At 42.4% G+C, this 14399-nt stretch overlaps 1 protein-coding gene and 1 long non-coding RNA gene across 2 annotated transcripts in view; one reads left to right on the forward strand and one right to left on the reverse strand.

Annotated features, from left to right (window-relative positions):
• Nucleotides 1-4040: 4040 nt before the first annotated feature.
• LOC127527917 (uncharacterized) lies at nucleotides 4041-5594 on the reverse strand. The gene is made up of 2 exons (XR_007935095.1): nucleotides 5523-5594; nucleotides 4041-4415 (listed from the first exon to the last, which is right to left on the reverse strand). It is a non-coding gene; the product is annotated as an uncharacterized LOC127527917 (long non-coding RNA).
• Nucleotides 5595-12669: 7075 nt separating this feature from the next.
• The window catches only part of LOC114643335 (oocyte zinc finger protein XlCOF22-like), a 70641-nt gene continuing 68911 nt past the window's right edge, over nucleotides 12670-14399 (forward strand). Inside the window, exon 1 of the mRNA XM_028791956.2 lies at nucleotides 12670-12864. The gene's annotated coding sequence lies outside the window, so the exon portion shown is untranslated. The remainder of the gene's footprint in view (nucleotides 12865-14399) is intronic.

Raw genomic sequence — 14399 nt, forward strand, 5'->3', positions numbered from 1 at the left:
AGGTGACCAAGAACCTGATGGTCACTCTGTCAGAGCTCCAGAGGTCCTCTGTGGAGAGAGGAGAACCTTCCAGAAGGACAACCATCTCTGCAGCAATCCACCAATCAGGCCTGTATGGTAGAGTGGCCAGACGGGAGCCACTCCTTAGTAAAAGGCACATGACAGCCCACCCGGAGTTTGCCAAAAGGCACCTGAAGGACTCTGAGACCATGAGAAACAAAATTCTCTGGTCTGATGAGACAAAGATTGAACTCTTTGGTGTGAATGCCAGGTGTCACGTTTGGAGGAAACCAGGCACCGCTCATCACCAGGCCAATACCATCCCTACAGTGAAGCATGGTGGTGGCAGCATCATGCTGTGGGGATGTTTTTCAGAGGCAGAGACTGGGAGACTAGTCAGGATAAAGGGAAAGATTACTGCAGCAATGTACAGAGACAACCTGGATGAAAACCTGCTCCAGAGCGCTCTTGACTTCAGATTGGGGCGACGGTTCATCTTTCAGCAGGACAACGACCCTAAGCACACAGCCAAGATATCAAAGGAGTGGCTTCAGGACAACTCTGTGAATGTCCTTGAGTGGCCCAGCCAGAGCCCAGACTTGAATCTGATTGAACATCTTTGGAGAGATCTTAAAATGGCTGTGCACCGACGCTTCCCATCCAACTTGATGGAGCTTGAGAGGTGCTGCAAAGAGGAATGAGTGAAACTGGCCAAGGATAGGTGTGCCAAGCTTGTGGCATCATATTCAACAAGACTTGAGGCTGTAATTGCTGCCAAAGGTGCATCGACAAAGTATTGAGCAAAGGCTGTGAATACTTATGGACATGGGATTTCTCAGTTTTTTTATTTTTAATAAATTTGCAAAAACCTCAAGTAAACTTTTTCACGTTGTCATTATGGGGTGTTGTGTGTAGAATTCTGAGGAAAAAAATGAATTTAATCCATTTTGGAATAAGGCTGTAACATAACAAAAGGTGGAAAAAGTGATGCGCTGTGAATACTTTCCGGATGCACTGTAGGTTCCTGTCATAACATTGGTGCCATTAGTGATGTCACTGCACCATAAAACTATAACAGATAGTGTATAGCAGTGCTGGGTATCCTAATTTTTGGATGAATTTACGTCAAAAAAATACATAAATAATAAAATATTAGAAAGCACATCTTGTTAAGGGCGGCACGGTGGCGCAGTGGTAGCGCTGCTGCCTCGCAGTTAGGAGACCCGGGTTCGCTCCCCGGGTCCACCCTGCATGGAGTTTGCATGTTCTCCCCGTGTCTGCGTGGGTTTCCTCTGGGCGCTCCGGTTTCCTCCCACAGTCCAAAGACATGCAGGTTAGGTGGATTGGCGATTCTAAATTGGCCCTAGTGTGTACTTGGTGTGTGGGTGTGTGTCCTGCGGTGGGTTGGCACCCTGCCCGGGATTGGCTCCAGCGGACCCCTGTGTTCGGATTCAGCGGGTTGGAAAATGGATGGATGGATGGACATCTTGTTAAGGAACCATGTGTTAGATTGCTTACAAGTTGTTTTATGCCTTTAGATTTTGCACAACAGTTTGTTTTGATGAGCAATCTTTGGCCTAATAGTTTGGATTCTTGACTGCATTTTTGACTTCACCTCCCATGTCATTTTTTTACTCAGTTCCCATCTTTCTCAGTCAAACACATTACATTACACAAAGCTTTTTTCTGCAGTTATGATTAGATTTTGTTTACATTTTTTTCTCATTATTCAGAACTGTGGTTATGGTCATATGGCTTCATAACCTGCTGAATATAAATAATAATAAATAATAATCATCATTTAATTTATATAGCACTTTTCTCTCAACTCACTACTCAAAGCACTTTACACAGTGAGTGTGGAACCACTTCAACCACCACTAATGTGTAGCATCCACATGGATGTGACGGCAGCCATTTTTGCACCAGTACACTCGTCACACATGAGCTATTAGGCGGTGAAGTGGTGAGAGAGAGAGACAGGGGGTGATTAGAGGGCCAGAAATGACAAAACCCACGAGGGGCATTTTAGCTAGGATATCAGGATACACCCTTCTCTTTATCAAGGATGCCCAGGGATCTTTATGACCACAGACAGCCAGGACCTCAGTCTTATGTCTCATCCAAAGGATGAAGCCATTTTTACAGCACAGTGTCCCCATCACTGCACTGGGCATTAGAATCCACACTCACACCACAGGGTAAGTGCCCCCCTGCTGGCCTCACCAAAACTCTCTTCCAGCAGCAAACCAGCCTTTACCTAGATGGTCTCCATCCAAGGCCAAACAAGTGGGAGAACTCTTCTGAAGTGCAGGTTGTGGTGTGGCTACTGGAGATTGAAATGACATTTATTTTTGATTGAAAGTCTTTTTAACAGTTGAAATGTATTCACATCTTTAACAATGTCACTTTATTTGTGTTGTGGTTACCCCCGGTTTTAAGTCAAGATTACTTTAGCATTAATTTGAGACAAAGACCAGAGAAGAACTGAATATGACACAACCACTGCAACGGTATAAAGGTCAGCTCTGTGTACTTTCTAGTTATCTGAGATTGTGGATTTGAAAAATACAAGCTATTTGGTGCATAATAGATATAAGTGCTACAAATTTTCAGCAACAAATTTTAGGCTTTGTTTTTAACTTAGATGACAGATTAGACTTTTTATTATTTGAATGTTTCATCTTCTGCTTCTAAAAATAAACCAACACTTCCTTCTGGTCACTCAGCTGTGGCATTAGTGGCACATTCCAAAAATGTTCTTTGGCTTCTCCGAGGTGGACATTTGGTTTTAGCAATTGTATGTTTTTAATAAACTGTTTTGACTTCAGACTTTTCATTTTTGGATTAGCACTTGTCATCACTTAGTAGAAAAAAAGTTTTCACATTGAATTTCGACTAGCAGCAGTTTCTTTATTAAGGTCATTTCCATTAATTCTTTTTTTATATTATAATATTTTGTATTTAGCATTTTTTTTTCTCTTGAGATTAGACTGAACTAAATATTTTTAGCTTTTGACCTTCACATTCTGCTTGCCAATCCCAAACTCCAGAAAGATAACCAATCAACTCCCTCACACCATCACTCTTACTCTGCCTTTCTAGCAGTGAGTGCCCATTTGTACCATCTTCTCACATTCATCTCTGGGTTCATCTTTCATTTACATTCTGGGTAAGAGGTGGTTCTACACTCTTGTTAGACCGACGAGCACCTGACACACCAGTAAGATGCACCTTGGACTTGTCTGTCATGTTTAGATGTACTGATGCTACAGTGCATATCAGGCTCTTGGGGGTACATACCCTAATCTTGACTCCCCCTCAATTGCAGAAGGGCTTATGAACATCTAAAGTCTGGTCCCTTTTCAGAATCCTTTCCTCATCTGTGGTATGTATTGTTGGTTCTCTCTTTCTGTGGTAAATGTGTCTCAGAGGTCTGCCTTGACTTCTTCCCTGTTAAAGATATGTACTTACAGTAATGCCCATTATAGTCTTTATATGTATAAGCATACAGATGGCATGCATGTGCATATACAATCATTTGTAATTTAATCAATTTTATGATATTTTAAGCTTGCAGAACAAACGAAAGACAAAAATATGATGGAAGAGACAAAAGAACTTGCTGAAAAACTAAAGGAAAGTCAGGCAGTATCAGAAGATTATAAAAGTATTTATTTCTATGATCGAGGTCACCTAAGTCCAAGTGTGCATCATAAAGATGAAGACAGTAAGGAAGCAACTTTCACCTTGACTAATGTTGTACCTCAATTTACTGCACTAAACAATGGAAAATGGGGTATTTATGAAAGTAAAAAAATGAAAACATTTGTAAATGAAAACAGATGCGCCAAAACATATGTCATCGTTGGAGTTACTCGAGGAGACAAGATCGAGAATCGAATTAATAAGCCAAGCCACCTGTGGACTGCTGCCTGCTGTGTGGATCAGAATGAGCGTCCCATGAAGTTCTTTGGCTACTTTGCTAAAAACGACAAAAATGAAGTAGAGTCTATTAGTCTTGAGGATCTACAGAAGAATCTCAAAGAAGCTTTTAATGAAGACGTGCATCTGTTTGCTGACAAATGTGGTGCCACATTTAAATGAGAAATCTCACACAATGATGATTTTATCTGAGCCTTCTTCTTCTTCCCTTTCCATTTTGCTAAATGCTCACTTGCTGAGATGTACCCTCAAGGCTGTTTAAATCTATTTCAATATTTAGAAGATCAGCGAATCATCAGCTTCAATACTTTATGTATTTTTTGCCTTCTGTGTTGATTGAATTAGAGATCTTTTGGTTTTCTGTTTTGCTTTCTTTTTTTCTGCACTACGTTATTATTTTGCTGGTAGTTGCATTGCATGGTCTGTAACTCAGTTCACGGTATCTGGACAGGATATCAGGCCATCTCCTGCTAAAAAATAAATACATAAATAAAGATTGATTGAATGATCTGCAACTGTTCTTGTCGTAGCTTAATGAGATCTAATTCTTATCTGAGGCTCAACCTGAAGGAGTGCTAACATTGAGATTTTATCTCTCGAAGAGGTAAAAAAAAACAAGGTACTGTTTCCTCCACCATGTTACATTTTACACTGTGGCCCAGTATGACGCTAGTGGTGACTCCTTCAATGGTTTCACCTTAACATCATAAACATGCTGCAAACTAACAAAACACACTGAATCACGATAGGCCTGTCATGAATTTAATGAGACCAACTTATTAAAATGTATCATCGCCACCTCGCATCTTGTCAATTTAATGGCTCTCACATGGCACAAGTCTTGCTGCAGTTTGCTTTATTGTTAGGCTTCTGGGTAATTGTGCAATAGCAAGCAGTGTGTTCATCAAATCCATCACAAGTGGAATACAAAATATCACAGCACTGCACTATCCAGCTTAGAGCGAAACTTCACAAATGAGCAACAGAAGCAAACAAAAAGTTAAGGAGATCGCATGGACATAAGATTTTATCCCAAGGTGCGCTTTTCCCACACATAACAGAGTTTGTCTGCTGTGGTTTACCTGCTCATGAGTTTGGACAAGACGTTAAGTTTCAGCTCCGCAAACTTCAGCACAGCCTCGCATCTTCTAACCAATGACAGAATAAGAGTGTAGATCATTAATTTGACTCCAAATGATTACTTTTAGTCTTAAAGACCAATTCCGTCTTTATGAGAGGAGTTAATTATAAGTTACTGTAACTACCTGAGTTAACTTGACTTACAATTGTTTGTGAAGCCTTAGGTTTTATACCCCTTGGAGGCAATCGGACTGCGACCAGAAGTCTCTTATTTATATCTAACCTCAGGGGTTAAGTGCTATCTAACATTCGTCTTCTTAATAGTAAAACCTTAGGGGGTCATTAGCTTTATTAATGCACGTTACATAACATTTTGTATGTAACATCAAAAGCACCATTTCTTAGCGTAAGTTTCAGAATAAAACCTTGGAGGCTTAATAACTTTACTCAATGTGTGCTTCATTTAATTCAAAACCTATCTGTTAAAGAATACTCACCAATTATGAATGTTATGATTGCAAACCTCAGAGGCCAAGTTGCACCATGTGTTCACAGAACATAAGAAATTTCATAAACCAGAGGAGACCATTCATTCCATCAAGCCTGTTTGCTTAACTAGTAGCTAAGCTGTTTCAACATCTCATCCAGATTCTCCCTAAAGGTTCTCAAGGTTTCTGCTTCAACTCCATGTCTCTGTAGTTTGTTTATTCACCTAGCCCCGCCCAATCAATGGTCACGCAAGTGTTTAGCCACACCCAGCCTACTGTCACTCAAGTGTTTAGCCACACCCAGCCTACTGTCACTCAAGCATCTAGGCCCATCCACTCAACTGAGACTCAAGTGTTTAGCGATGCCAAGACTGCTGCTGCACAAAAGCATAAGAAATCTGACAACCCAGTGGAGACCATTCAGTCCATCAAGTCCTTTTGTTTAGCTAATAGCTAAGCTGTCCAGATATCTCATCCAGATTTTTCTTAAAGGTTGTCAAGGTTTCTGCTTCAAGTCCATGTTCTGGTAGTTTGTTCCAGAGTCCCACAACTCTATGTGTAAATAAGTGCTTCCTGGCTTTAGTTGTAAATGGAAATCCCCTTAAATTCCCACTGATGTCCTCGTGTACAACGTGATTCACCCTTAAGCTGAAGGAATGTTGCTGGATCTACTTGATCAATGTCTTTGAGGGTTCTGAAGACCTGTATTAGGTCCCCATGCAGTTTCCACTGATCAAGACTAAACAGATTTAATTCTCTGAGTCTGTCACAGTAGGACAAGTCCTTCAGTCCCATGATGCACTTGGTTGTTCTCCTGTTCACAGCTTCAAGTGCTGCTATGTCTGTTGTACTGTGATGCCCAGAACTTTACACAACACTGCAGATGTGATCTTACCAGTGCATTAAATAGTTTAATCATAATGCCCCTTGACTTAAATTCAATAGTTAGCTTCTGTGCATTGTTTACTCAATGAAAATGTCAACATAAACCCCATAAAATAATCAGCCTCGACACACACAAAAAGGTTTGGGGCAACCACATAGAAGGGTGTCTGTCAACTCCTCTCTGCATACCTGACCTTGACTTATGAAATATTGGTGGTGTCTAGTTTGCTAAGCAAAATAAAAAATATACAGACAAAGGGCTTTTTGTGATTTAACCCTTACTGTACTAACGTGACTAGTATATATCTATACTAATAAAAGGCAAAGCCCTCAATGACTCACTCATCACTAATTCTCCAACTTCCCGTGTAGGTAGAAGGCTGAAATTTGTCAGGCTCATTCTTTACAGCTTACTTACAAAAGTTAAGCAGGTTTCATTTTGAAATTCTACACGTAACAGTCATAATGGTCGACAACGTCCGGCATGTTAAACTTTCTAATTTATGGCCCCATCTTCACGAAATTTGGTAGGCGGCTTCCCAACGCTAACTGAATCCTACTTACGTACACATATATACTGTACGTCCATAACCTGCAGCTCGGTCCACACTCTGAATCCTCCAGGCACTCCTGAGCATAATCTAATTTTGAAGGTTGGGGCACCAATAATGTTACTGAGAAACTTACAGCCACCGAAACTTTGTAATGGCACGAGACTTCAGGTCACATGCCTGCAAAAGAACCTAATTGAGGCAACTATTTTTACTGGCGGTGGCTCAGGGGAGAGAGTTTTTATTCCTCGCATCCCCGTTATACCCTCTGATCTCCCATTTCAATTCAAACACCTCCAATTTCCAGTAAGGCTCTGCTTCGCAATGATAATTAATAAGTCTCAGGGACAGACCCTACAAAAGGTTGGCATTGATTTGAGGCAAGACTGCTTTTCACATGGCCAACTATATGTTGCATGCTCAAGAGTAAGCTCAGCGCACAGCTTGGTCATATTACAACTGGAGGGGCGAACTGACAACGTGGTATACAAAGAGATCCTTAACAAATAGTTATTAGTACATTTTCCCTCAGTTTATTATTTAAAATTTTAAAGCAGTACTTCGCCGCTGCTCATGATTCTCTTTCAATATATGCAAATCATCAATTTTAAGAATATACTTTTCTATATATGCAGCACTGCGGTGGGTTGGCACCCTGCCCAGGATTGGTTCCTGCCTTGTGCCTTGTGTTGGCTGGGATTGGCTCCAGCAGACCCCCGTGACCCTGTGTTCAGATTCAGCGGGTTGGGAAATGGATGGATGGATGCATATATGCAGCAAAAGTCCCATTAAAATCAGGACCCATTGTTATTTTACCAATCTGTTACTATCTAGCCATGGCTACTTACTTCATGGAGCCTGTTATCGATCTACAGGTGCTTTCTGGAACCTTCATGTGGATGGGACTATTGGGAAGCAAAAATAGTTCCCCTATTTCATTGCTCTGAAGAGCCACCCTGGCACCTTTGTTTTTAAGAGTGTACATGAGATGGCTTGCACGCATATCCATCTTGCTTAACTGGAAGAATCCAAATATACCTCCAATAACTTAATGGGCCACACCATTATATAGGCGATTGCCTAGTGGTGCATTTATTCTTTTATTTTTTTAACTATTATCGATCTTAACTTACAAAACACAATACAATAGTCCTTCTAATGTACATGCAACTGTGCACTGGAAACAACAAGGGGAACTCTCCCCCAACTCGTTGATTGAAAAAAAATATATATATATCGTGGAACACAGCCCGGACACAGACAGGCAGACATCTTTTAAGCACCACAGCATGTTTATTTACAAGACTAATATTTACAAGGTAAAACACACAACCCAAAACTCCCCCAAAGTCCAGGACTCTTGCACAATGCCTTCCTCTCTGGTCCACCTCCACTCCTCTCCTCTCCTCCGAGCTCTTGTCTTCTTCCTCCTGACTCCAGCCATCGAATGGAGGGAGGCAGCCCCTTTTATACACACCCGGACGTGCTCCAGGTGCCTCCTGATTAGCTTCCACCGGCACTCCCCAGTGTGGCGGAAGTACCAGCTGCGCACCTGGAAGCACTCCGGGTGTCCCTGGTCTTCTTCCTCCCAGTACTTCCGGGTGTGGAGGAAGTGCTGAGGGCCAGGGATCCTCAGGAATTGGGGCGCCCCCTGGCGGTGACCACGGGCCCCTATAGGGTTGAGCTTCTAAGCTCTGTTCTCGTGGTCCCCAAAGCCACCAGGGTGGTCGGCACCTCATGGTCTGGAGGAGGCATAAGCCCTCCTCCGGTCCTCCTGGGTGTCCCGGCTGGGTAGCACCCCCAGCCACTCACCACAATATATATTGTATACATAGAAATATAATTGCACTCAAAACACCTTCAATTTTGTATATTAATTTAATATACTACAATGTTCTATATAATGTATGAAGAAGCAAGCTTTGGGTGCGAGTCTTACAGCTTCGCCTAGGGGAGCAAAAATGTTACTGGCAGTGTGCTGTCAATGGGAAAATTATATGTAAACCTTAAATTGGAAAAAAAATTTAATTATCTGAGAAGAGGGTTTTCTTTTTATTTAACAGTGTTTTTCTTTCTTTTTTTAAGCAGAATCAATGATAAAGTGGTGGAGATTAAAAGAGGAAGGGCTTAAGAACAGGTTTAGAGAAAATGTTTCAAATGAAGTGCAGTTATTTGACAATGTGGAGGAAAATACAATACAATACAATTTATTTTTGTATAGCCCAAAGTCACACAAGAAGTGCCTCAATGGGCTTTAACAGGCCCTGCCTTTTGACAGCCCCCCAGCCTTGACTCTAAGAAGAAAAATAGCAAAGCTGCATTAAGAGCAAATGAAGAGGTGTAGGGTAGGACAACAGAAAGGAACTTATCAGGGGACAAAAAGACAAGGTGATGGCACAGAATGATGCAGGATGTGATAAAAGCTAGGAAGGAGGCATAGAAGACATGGTAGCGATCAACAAGGGAGGAAGATGGAGAAATGTATAGGCAGACAAATAAGTAGGCAAAGGGGAGAGTAGTAAGACCCAAGACACAGGCGTTGGAGGAGGTGTATGAAAAATTGGAGACAAAAGAGGGACAGGGAAGGATTTTTAGAGCAGCAAAGGCTAGGGATAAGACTGAGCAAGATTTTATTCAGATAATGCAGATGTAAGATGAGCAAGGTGTGGTCTTCAGTGAGCATGATAGGATTAAGAGTAGCTGGAAGAGGTACTTTGAAAAGCTGGTGAATGAAGAAAATTCAAGGGCAGTATTTGGAGATGGAGTCTGAAATGAAGGACAAGTACAAAGAATAAGGAGGGAGGAAGAAACAGAGGCACTGAAAAGAATGAAGACATGAAAGGGAACATAACCAGATGAAATACCGGTGGAAATGTGAAAGAGTTAGGGAGAAGAGGAAGTAGATGTGACATGGGATCTAATGCAGGAGATCTATGAACAGGAGAGAATATCAGAGGAATGGAGGAACAGTGTGTTTATACCCATTTATAAGGAGAAGGGCGATATTCAGTATTGCAGAAACAATAGAGGAAAAAAGCTGATGTCACACATTAAGAGAATTTGGGAAAGGGTTCTAGAGAGAAGGCTTAAGGAAGAGTGTGTTATAGGGGGTCCGTGGCTTCAAGGAAAAGGGCCAGGTTTTAAATCCATAAAGCTGTGTCACTCTCCGTGGGCGCGATTGCACAACCATGGAGAATTAATGAGGTAGTTGGGGCGAGTCGTACCTGCACGTGCGGGTGTGATCATTCTCAATTGCTTCATTGGCTTCCTCCGGCGTGTGATTAAGGCGCTGCACCCATGGAGACATGGGTGTATATATATGAGATAGCACAAGGAAAGGGGAGGAATCAAAGAAAAGGAAAAAGATGGAAAGAAAAGAGAGGTTAAAAGACGTGTAAGGCAGTTTTGGAAGGATGATCAGGCCACCTAGAAGGAGGAAGCAGTGTGAGCTGTGGGCCCCGTGATGGACCGTTACTTGTGGTGCTCTAGTTGCTAGTTTGGCCCAATGAATATTTGTTTGGAGTGTGGCGAGCAAGGCTGGTGCCCTCCCTAGGCTTCCAAGGTGCGATCAAGTGAGCGCGAAAGGAAGAAGGGAGGAGAGCCTACTTCAGAAGGTCTGGCTGCAGTGTCCAGAGGCAGCCAAGATAGGGGTCGGAAGAAAGGAGCTCATGGCTGCTGAGTCTCTGCCAGCTACACAAGCAATGGGTGAGTCAGGGAGAATGAGAAGGAGGTGGGCTGATATCAGGAGGAGTTAGTCTGCATTTTAACCTCGGATTTTTAACAGATTTATTTATTGATTGTTTTATCCCCAGTTTTCTCAATGATTTTTATGGATTTATTTATGTACTTCTTTTAGAACACTGCACAATTGACACTTTTGTTGGTTGTACTTGTGTTTCGACTTTTCTTTTAATAAATGCACTTTGACACTTTTTCCACCATCCTCTGGCATCATCAGAGAATTGTCCTCATTTGTCAACTCATCTCGGTCATAACTATCGACGGTGTTGGTTCAGCAGACTCCCATGTGGGAAGAGGGAGTCTGTAGGGGACCGGCATCATCACCATTAGACTACCATAGGGGAGGAGCAGATTGGTTTAATGCCAGGGAGAGGAACAAGTGCTGCAGCCTTTGCACTGAGACAGCTCATAGAGAAGCATCGAGAATAACGGAAAGGACTGCATATGGTGTTAAATGATTTGGAGAAGGCTTATGATAGAATGCCATGTTAACAGGTCTGGAGGTACATGAGAGAGAAAGGAGGCCCAGAGAAGTATGCGAGGATTGTCCAGGATATGTATGAAGGAGTGAAGACTTTGATTAAAAGCAACAGACAATGTCCTAGTTAGAGGTCTGCATCGGGGATCTTCTTGAAGTCCTCACATCTTTGATCTGCTCATGGATGTGTTGACCTGAGGGATAAAAGATCAGTCCCTCTGGTGCAGGCTCTGTGGTGATGACATTATGTTGTGTAACACCAGAAAAGAGGAAGATGGGAGACTAGAGAAGAGCTTTGGAAGATAGAGGGCTGAAGATAAATAGGAAGAAGGCAGATTATATGAGGTGTAATGATGATCATGATTAAGAAATTAGCCTGCAGAGTGAATAAATTTAAATATCTAAGTTGATTGGTAGCCCAAGATGGAAAATTAGATGCAGAGATAACTACACAGAGTGCAATGTGGATGGAAGATTTTGAAGAAGGTACCAAGAGTACTGTGTGATGATAGAAATAAGACAGTGAGTGGTAATACCAGCAATGATGTATGGAGCTGAGACATGAGCAGTAAAGAGAATGCAGGAAAAGTTAGATGTGGCAGAAATGAAAATGTTGAGATGAAGGTGTGCAGTTACAAAAAAAGGACAGAATAAGAAATGAGACAATCAGGGGAACAACAAAAGTGGGAGAGATAGCTAAAAGTAAAGGAAAATAGGTTGAAGTAGTATGGACTTGTGCTGAGGACAGACAATGAAGATGTGGGCAAAACCTCCAAAGGTCATGTGAAAAAGACAATTTCCTCTGAGGGATTAATAAAGTATATCAACAAATCAAATGAGTGATGGCAATGGAAGTACAGGGGAAGAGATAGCAAGGAAGGCCAAATAGGTGGTTGATAGATAAAGTAAAAGTAGATCTGAAGGAAAAGGGCTTAACTGGCGATCAGGCACGTCGACCATACATAGCAGTGGGAAAAGATAAGAGAATTACGTTTTTTTAATACAAATATTGCGCTTCATCTGAAGTGTGTTCTACGGAAGTTATTACTCTCCTAAACAAGATTACATCTTGCCTGAAGAAGGGGCCTGAGTTGTCTCGAAAGCTTGCATATTGTAATCTTTTTAGATAGCCAATAAAAGGTGTCATTTTGCTTGGCTTTTCTCTACTCTCCTAAATAAAAAATACCTTTACGTCAAGTTGCCTCCTTCTCGAGCTGAAAGCACTCAGCGATACCCTGAGAATATCCGACATTATACGAATGCGAGTCGAGACGCTTTGAGATAAGATTGTTAATCGCAAACGTAAGGTACAGTGATTTGCAAACTGAAGACAACAAATGTCAAGTCACGAGCGACACAGAGAAATCCCCTTTAAGACTCCACTTGTGTGTGATTCAAATCACATGACAGCGAGTGACGCGAAAGAATAAACCCTCCTTTCGCTCTCTGATCATTTACTTCTGCCTCCGGGTGTTATGAGAAAGCCGAACTACTCAAGTACGTAAATATGCCGTCTTTTTCAGTGCCTCAGGCTGCCTGCACGTTTAGATATTTTGTTTTTCGTCGCTTTTGATGACGTGTTTTAGACTGCGTGACCGGTGACGTCACCGAATGCGACACCTGGTGAAGTCGGTGTGCAGTAATCAGAAGCCGAATGCTGAATAGGTCGGCTTTAAGAAGTAGCACATCACAGAAGGTAAGTGGACCGAGTTTCAGGTTTTCACTTTGCTCATGTCGATTTTTTTTTAATTCGTTTAAGGACTCTGCTTGGCCTAAATTCTGTCTGTGACGCGCTTCACGTTACGTTGTCGAGTCCCGTCTGTGTTTGCTTCAAGCTTATGTAGGAATGACTGCTGTCCAGACTGGCAGGAATGCGAACGAGTGTAGAAAAAATTAAATATCACTGGATAAGTGCTCGGGGTGTCTGAGATTTAATTCGCTCCACGCGACTTGAATAAGAGGCGAGCGCTGCGTTCGTGTCCGTCAGCCCACCACCGGACTTTGCTCGAGCGAGTCCCCCTGTGGACGGCGCGTCGTTGCTTTTTTTGAGTTTGTTCACGGCTGCTTGTCGAGTCCAATTTGTACTTCAAAGCGGCCAGACACTGCGCTGACTCATATTCCTTTTTTTGTATATTCCTTCTGTGGCTTGTTCGTTGCCAGTTTCGCATCTCCTCTTACGGTTACACCCGGCGGACTGGTCGAAGGGGAAGAGCAAACCTCCAGGCAAACGACTGAGGCCCACAGGGCCTACGCCACAACAAGGTCACAATATTGGGAGGAGCTGGGATTTAATAGGAGTCTAGTTCTGCGTTAAAAAATGACAGTAGTTATGATTTTCTGTGCAACGTTAACTTTCACAAGACGAAATCGTAAATCCTTAGTTTTGAGTTCTTGAACACCGAGCCCAAGTTCTCTTATAGATACACTAGCAAAATACCCGCGCTTCGCAGCGGAGAAGTAGTGTGTTAAAGAGGTTATGTAAACATATATCTACGTATATACATATATACACACACACAGTGCGTTGTAACACGGGCTGTGATTGTTACATGGGAGGGAGACGACAAATCATAGCTACCCGCTTTCTAATTGGGCCTGTGATTGGTGCTTTGACTGATGCCCAGATCCCACAGTATCTCCCCTTAGGAGAGGCGTTTGGCAAGTGTAATTGAATAGCGGTGGTGCAAGTTTAGCTTTACACCTGTTTTTAAGGCTTATTGACTGAAAGGGGCTTTCATGAAAAAAGTTAGGGCTTTGCTACAGGAAAAACCCTCCACAAGTTAAGGAAGTAAAAATAAAGGTATATATTTCTGTTTTATTTAAACCTTTTAAGTTTGTATGCGAAAGGTATGGTGGCACAGTGAAAGGTGCCAGTTAGGAGACCCGGGTTCGCTTCCCTGCGTGGAGTTTGCATGTTGTGACCGTGTATGTATGGGTTTCGTCCCACAGTCCAAAGACATGCAGGTTAGGTGCATTGGTGATTCTAAATTGTCCGTGGTGTGTGTGGGTGTGTGCGCCCTGCGGTGGGCTGGCACCTTGCCCGGCATTTGTTTCCTGCCTTGTGCCCTGTGTTGGCAGGGATTGGCTCCTGTATTTAGGATATAGCGGGTTGGGTAATGGATGGATGGACATTTGTATGCATAGCCCCATTTGCCCGTTTTCGTTTTTTTTTTCTTTCTTCAGTAATATTTCATCAAACCTGGAGCTTGTCAGTTCAAATCCTGGTACTGA

Source organism: Erpetoichthys calabaricus, chromosome 1, assembly GCF_900747795.2.
Source record: "Erpetoichthys calabaricus chromosome 1, fErpCal1.3, whole genome shotgun sequence".
In the NCBI taxonomy this organism is placed as follows: Eukaryota; Metazoa; Chordata; class Cladistia; order Polypteriformes; family Polypteridae; genus Erpetoichthys; species Erpetoichthys calabaricus.